General features: G+C 39.3%; 1 long non-coding RNA gene across 1 annotated transcript; it reads left to right on the top strand.

Moving 5' to 3' along the window:
• The first annotated feature begins 1,339 nt into the window (after window positions 1–1,339).
• LOC104949075 (uncharacterized) lies at window positions 1,340–3,846 on the top strand. Its single transcript, XR_798767.1, has 2 exons — window positions 1,340–1,405; window positions 2,412–3,846. It is a non-coding gene; the product is annotated as an uncharacterized lncRNA (long non-coding RNA).
• The last annotated feature ends 2,808 nt before the right edge of the window (window positions 3,847–6,654 follow it).

The raw sequence follows: 6,654 nt of genomic DNA on the forward strand, positions 1-6,654 counted from the left end.
CCGGCCCGGCTAAAGTAACTGGATGGCCTACCTGCCTGTCAGCCTTCCATCTTTGCACAAACTTATCTCGTGCCCTCATTGGTCATGTGCGCGTTCGTGTGTGTTGGAGGAGGGGCTCTGTAAGGAAGTGGAAGATTTTTTCCGGCTGTGTATTTTCAAATTCTAGCGCACTCGAGCCGGTTTCTCCAAAATGACCTACCCCACCTTTAAATTAACCCTTCTCTTGCGTTAGGAGGTCGTACCCCCCTTCCCATACTATTTTCGGTCAAAATTGGCCGGTGTGTTTTGCACAGTGATATTTCTGGAATACATTTCTTCTCACAAAACGTACTTTTAGGTGATGCTTACAAAACAATGCATTTATAGTATAAATATATACATGTGATCAACAGTTTTCCTATACAAAATCTCCGGTTTATAAAGGTATTTTCGGGCCAGAGAGGAACTTTATTAGAGATGTATAAAGTTGAAATGGGGACACAGAGGGGAGGACACCTTATTTACAATTGTATAAATAACTAAAGTACACACAGGCTCTTAAACTATCTATCTATCTTACATTATATCAAATATATGTTTATATTTCACCTTTGTTTGTGTTTTTCTTAAATAGCCATGTCAGGTTTATACCACACGCTCACACACTCTTAGTATTTATGTGTATAAAAAGATTAAAACAAGGTAAAAAAATAGCATCAGAGCTCAGTAAATGTTTATGTGGCCTAATATAACCAACATGTTCACGGTTTGGAACACAGAATCACACACTGCTGCCATTATGTGTGTGTGTGTGTGTGTGTGTGTGTGTGTGTGTGTGTGTGTGTGTGTGTGTGTGTGTGTGTGTGTGTGTGTGTGTGCATGTCTAGACATAATTTGTCGTCCAACCTGGAAAATATTTTCTAAATTGTGCCTCATTTAGAGCAAAAGAGCTCCCAGAAGAGAAACTGGCGGTTTGTTTTAAATGACACTTAATGACTGTGTGTGTGTGTGTCCGTGGTTGTGTGTGTGTGTGTGTGTGTGCGTGCGTGCGTGCGTGTGTGTGTGTGTGTGTGTGTGTGTGCGTGCTTGCGTGTCAAGGTCAAACAGCTGCTGCTCTCTGAGTAACAGCAGAGAAAACAAAGAAACATCAGGCTAATGTTTAAATAACGACCATTAAGTCCAAATGTTTCACATACTGTAGTTTTTTGGAGATACGTGTTATGTACTTGGTGAGTATTTTCTTTTAAAGAGGCCCTATCCTGCTCATTTCCAGGGTCATATTAGTATTTAGTGTCTCTACTGTGACATGTTTCCATGCTTTAATGTTCAACAAGCTGACGTGTCTCTGTTGCCTCTGCAGCGTCTCCACATCCAAGCCTGGCTGGGAAACCGTGTCTGAAGCTCAAAATCTACGTCAAACCCACCAGTGAGTCTCGTTACATTACTTTTTTTTCTATAAAACCTGTGATTTATTAATAATATATACTATGACTTTTTGTATGACATATTAATGAAATATTAAATGTTCGGTTACATTTCTATGAAATCGTTTACTATGACAATTGTTTTATAGTATAGTATGTCAGAAAGAAATGTAGTTAAATTGTGTCATAAAAAGTTATATGTATGTGAGATTATTTTTTACAAAAGTCTTTTTTTTTTCTTTAAAGTCTTTGATAGGTATGTCATAAAAAGTCATTGTCTATTATATCAGAAGGTTTCATGGTATGGCATAAAAAGTGAAAGTATTATAAGTCATAAGACATTAATACAAAGTCATAGTATTGCACTTAATAAAGAAAGTATTATGAAAAGCCATAGAGTATATTATTCCATAAATAAAGAAAAGTAAAGAAAAACTAATAGTATAGCAGAAATAGTATACGCTAACTAAGTGATTCTCAAACTTTTTTAAATAATGAATCCACTTAGAAAAAAAACATCAGGCTGGTTAATTGTCTTAAATCAAGTCAAAGTCAACTTTATCGTCAATCTTTCAGTTTGTGTGTACAAACAGAGAGATATAAAAACCTGTCTGAAAATGAGCTGATCCGATTTTGGCCACTTTATGATGTCATAACCATGTTTTGTCTTGTTTAACCATTAGCCAATCAGCATCCAAGGTACCCCCCCTCTTATCACCTGAATCTCCTCCTAGAGCTCCATTGAGTTCTTTGTAACCAAATCTCTCTCAGAGGGGCGTGGGGAGGGGCTCCTTATTTTCATCTAAAGTAACAGACAGAGAATCAGCACTTTGGAAACAGCGCTGAAACAGAGGGGATTATGGGTAATGCTGCAATGATCTGTTTGGTGTTTCAGCCAATCAGAGACAGGTTCTGTATATATCTGAGACCTATGATATATTGATGAAGAACAGTACAATAGGAGACCTTTTAAACATCTGATAATAAGTATTTTTCCATCTCTATCAGATGACTCTGTGTATGAGTCTCCGGAGCCCTTCCTGACGGACGACACCACCGGTGGATGCAGCCTCGTTCTGCCCGGTAACTCCCTGCTGCCCACCATGTTGCTCCTCCTCCTCTTCATCTCCTCATAGCAACTCCTGCTCTGCTCCTCTTCCTCCTGCTGTTGGACTGCTCTCCGTCCTCCCTGAGACAGGAAACTAATACAGCAAGGCCCTCCTCTCCCTGACCTCCGACCTTCCCCTGAACGCCACTCAGCAGCTCAGCCAATCAGAGGAGGCCAAGGTCACTGGGGGGGAGGAGCCAGGAGACGCTCTGTGATGGATGTTTCTGCTCCGACAAAGTCTCCATTGACCCCCATGTTAACACTGATGCATACAAATATATATATACAAACACATATATTAAGGCAATGACTAAACATTATTTTCCGCATTAATTGTTTATAAAATGGCTGAATAATTGTAAAAAAAAAGGCAACATCTTAAAAAGTCCCAAAACACAATATTAGAAACACAGATTTGTGCCAAATATTTGCCTGGAATCAGAATACTTTATTTATCCCGCTCGGGGAAATTAGGTAAACATGACGGTCAGTGGAGTCCAGTTTCAGTCCAAGGAGAAGTGAAACACATCAAGGCTGTTTATAATCTTTGGATTTTCATCACAGCTTCAATAAAAGACGGATCATCAGCAGCATAAAGAAACTCTAAGACGCCAGCTTCAGTCGGAGCAGCGTTCACCGGCAGCTCTCGGTTCTGCTGCAGCCTACATCCGTTTTTATCTCTTTGCACTGATGACTACAGTCACAGAAACCAGCCACAACTGTCAAACACAGCAGGTCATGTAGCAAAAGTTAACATGGAACCTTTAACCCTTCATAAAGGGTGAAACTAACTTGTTGGGATGTCATTGGGGACATTTTCAAACTTACATATTTATCTCACAACTGCTGGTAGAACACATCTCACAGAGTTTGAGATCTGACTAACGGAAAATAAAATATTTGTTACATAAATATGTTTGCTAATGTAGCTTCAGACCAATGGGTCAAGCTTTTGTAGCTTCATAGACAAGGGGAAGAGCTAACGTAGTAGCCTATCACAGAGGGACAGCGGGTTTATGTAGCTTTTAAAGTAATGCGTTACAAGTGTCGCCGTACAGACCTGCGCTGCTATAGCTTTACAGACCAACAGGACAAGCTAACGTAGCTTCACAGAAATATGGGAGGAGTTAACATAGATTCACAGACATATAGGATGGGCTAAAGTAGCTTCACAGACGCACAGGACATGCTAACGTAGGTTCAGAGACATACAGGCTGAGCTAACTTAAGCTAAAAGACAAACAGGGGTATCTAATGTAACCTCACAGACATATGGGAAGAGCTAAAGGAAATTCACAGACACACTGGATGAACTAACTTAGCTTCACAGACATACAGGGATCAGCTAACATAGATTTACAGACATATGGGATAAGCTAACTTAGCTTTAAAGACGTAGGGGCAAGCTAACGTAGATTCACAGACATACAGTGCAAGATAGTGTAAATTTACAGGCATACAGGATGAGCTAACTTAGCTTCAAAGACATAGGGGCAAGCTAACGTAGATTCTCAGACATACTGTACAGGATGAACTAACTTAGCTTCACAGACATAGGCTACTGGGCAACATAGCGTAGCCTCACAGACATACAGGTTAAGCTAAGGAATAAGCTAACAAGCTTAAGTAGCTTCAGAGAACCTGATGAGCTTACCAGTTTTAAAGACCTATGCTAACGTAGCTATGACAAGCTAACATATCTTCAAAGACTAACTTAATGTTACAAGACTTTGTATACAAATATGTAGGCTACATGCATACATAATGACATATTCACCCTGAATCTAAAGTGTCTGATCCTTTTTCTGTTCATTTCGGACATTGTGGCTCATTTCTGTGACAGTAATCGCTTTCAGTGTTGAATACAAAAAACAAAAAAGACTTTTGTCTATCTTTTTTTTCATCATGTCTCTTGTCCAACTTCAGCAGCAGACGGCCTTTTATTTCTGTAAATCTGCCAAAGACTATTGTTAAACTTTTCTATTAGCAGGTTAAGTCATACAGCAGCTATAGGTGTCATTGTGGCCCCGCCCACTTCTGCCAAAAGGGGGTGGGGCTATATCAGGTGGAGGAGTCACATCCATTTTTTTTTCTAACTTGTGTCGTTTTGTGGTAAAAATAAAAACGAATGTCAAGCGCAAAACTAAATTGAACCAATCAAAAATGGCCTTTTTCCCACTGGTGCTGAATTTTTTGTGACTCAATGACTTGGTTTCTGGGAAGCAGCAACACCGTGTGGACGAGAGGACGTTTTGGTTTTTTCTCTTCATCTCTCCATACCGTCCCTCCGTCTTCATTGATGGAGGAAGAGTGTGTCCTTGTGTTTGTGGACGAGCAGGGGCATGCTGGGAAATGCAGTATCTATATAAAACGAACGCACTGTGATGGATGACGGACAGAAGCAAAACTGACTTTGTTTCGTTCGTTTAGGTAGAAAAAAAGTGAAGTTTTTATTTTAAATTTTTGTGCCATTTTTCAGTTTTTAAAAAACGCAGGACAAAATTCATATAAGATATGAATTTCATGAAGGAATCAGTCAGATGTTTGTTGTTGTTGTTGCTGTTGTTGTTGTTTTCCTCTTTGTTCCTGCTTGCATCACAATGCATTCTGGTCTTTGTAGTCCTGTGCTTTCTGGTTATGTTGATGAATAAAGGTTTTTGGTGGGTTTTTTTCCAGTTCATCGTCCTTTTCGTGTGGATGGAATCAGTTTTTTCGTGGCGTAAGAGATGTTTAAGAAACTGCAGGAAAGAAAAACTACATAAAAAAGTTCAGAAGGTGGTTTTATGAGCGGGGGTGAGACCTCCCTGTTGTCTGGTTTACAGCGTCTCTGAAAAGAAAATGTTTTTCTACATCAAAATGTCTGCATATTCTATTCTCTGAAAGACAAAAAAATCTGTTTTTGTATATTTTCTTATTGGATGCTTATAAAGTCATGTAAAAGAATGCATTTATCTGATTGGCTAAAGAGCTAACGAGGGGGTCAGAGGTCATCGGGCCTCTTCAGGACATATTTTTCTGCGCTGCATGAGCAGAAAAAATTAAAATACATTTACTGAATTTACTTTGAAGATAATTTCAGAGAGAAAATGTTAAGAAGTGTATGAATCTGTGTTTGATAAATTCACCAATAAAACAATGTTCCACAAAAAATAAACCTTGTTCTTTGTCCCGTTTTTTCCTACAAGAGACAAAAAACACCTAATTTGTATTCACTGCCAGAATAATTGAACAAGATACTTAAAGGGGACCTATCATGCAAAATGCACTTTGTGATGTCTTTTATACATGAATATGTGTCCCCGGTGTGTCGGGGAACTCACGCAGCGTCAGAAAATAAAACCCTCTCTCTTTTCCTCCGTACCCAAATCTCTAAAAACGGGCCTACAACGGAGCTGATCCAGATTTGCGTCAGATATGACGTAATATCTGAAATGTGGACCCACGGGCCTATCAGAAACGTTGCTATCAGAAACAATGCCCGACTGTTTTGGACGTAATATGGTCGGTGTGTACATCAGCATCGCTAACACTCAGAGCTAACCTGTACTGGAGAGCATGTGTGTGAAGAAGCAGGAAATAAAAAGGAACTCACCTTGTGGTATAATCGGCAAGAGAGAAAGCCTTTGAGCTCCATACTGTTTCAGAGATAATCCTTGATAATCCATGATATGGCGTTTCATCACGGCAGTTTTTAGTTTAAACATTAGCTGCCGGGTCCCGCATGAGCTCAGCGCCCTCCTTTTATTTTAATTAAAGCTTTATACCCAAATCAGCACTTTTGAAACAGGAAGTGAAATAGAGGGATATGAGACATGGCGAGAATGGGTGATCTGTTTAGTATTTTGAGCAAAACACTTCATAGACATGTTTTTTATATATTTGTATATATCTGAGACCTATGCTATTGCCTAAAAATAGCATGATAGGTCCACTTTAATTAAGCTGCCATATGCTTCAACAAACTGCTTGTTATATAAACTGAAAGCGTCTGAACCCCCTCCCACTAAACCATTCCCAAATCATAACTGGGGGGACTGTGTCAAACTATTTTGTATTATTCAAAAACAATTTAACAAGCATTCACACTTCACGTAGTTATTGGCCAGGTGTCTGCAGGATGTGAAACACTCTCCAAAACATTAT

Source organism: Notothenia coriiceps, unplaced genomic scaffold (genome assembly GCF_000735185.1).
Source record: "Notothenia coriiceps isolate Sejong01 unplaced genomic scaffold, NC01 NC01_scaffold00015651, whole genome shotgun sequence".
NCBI lineage: Eukaryota > Metazoa > Chordata > Actinopteri > Perciformes > Nototheniidae > Notothenia > Notothenia coriiceps.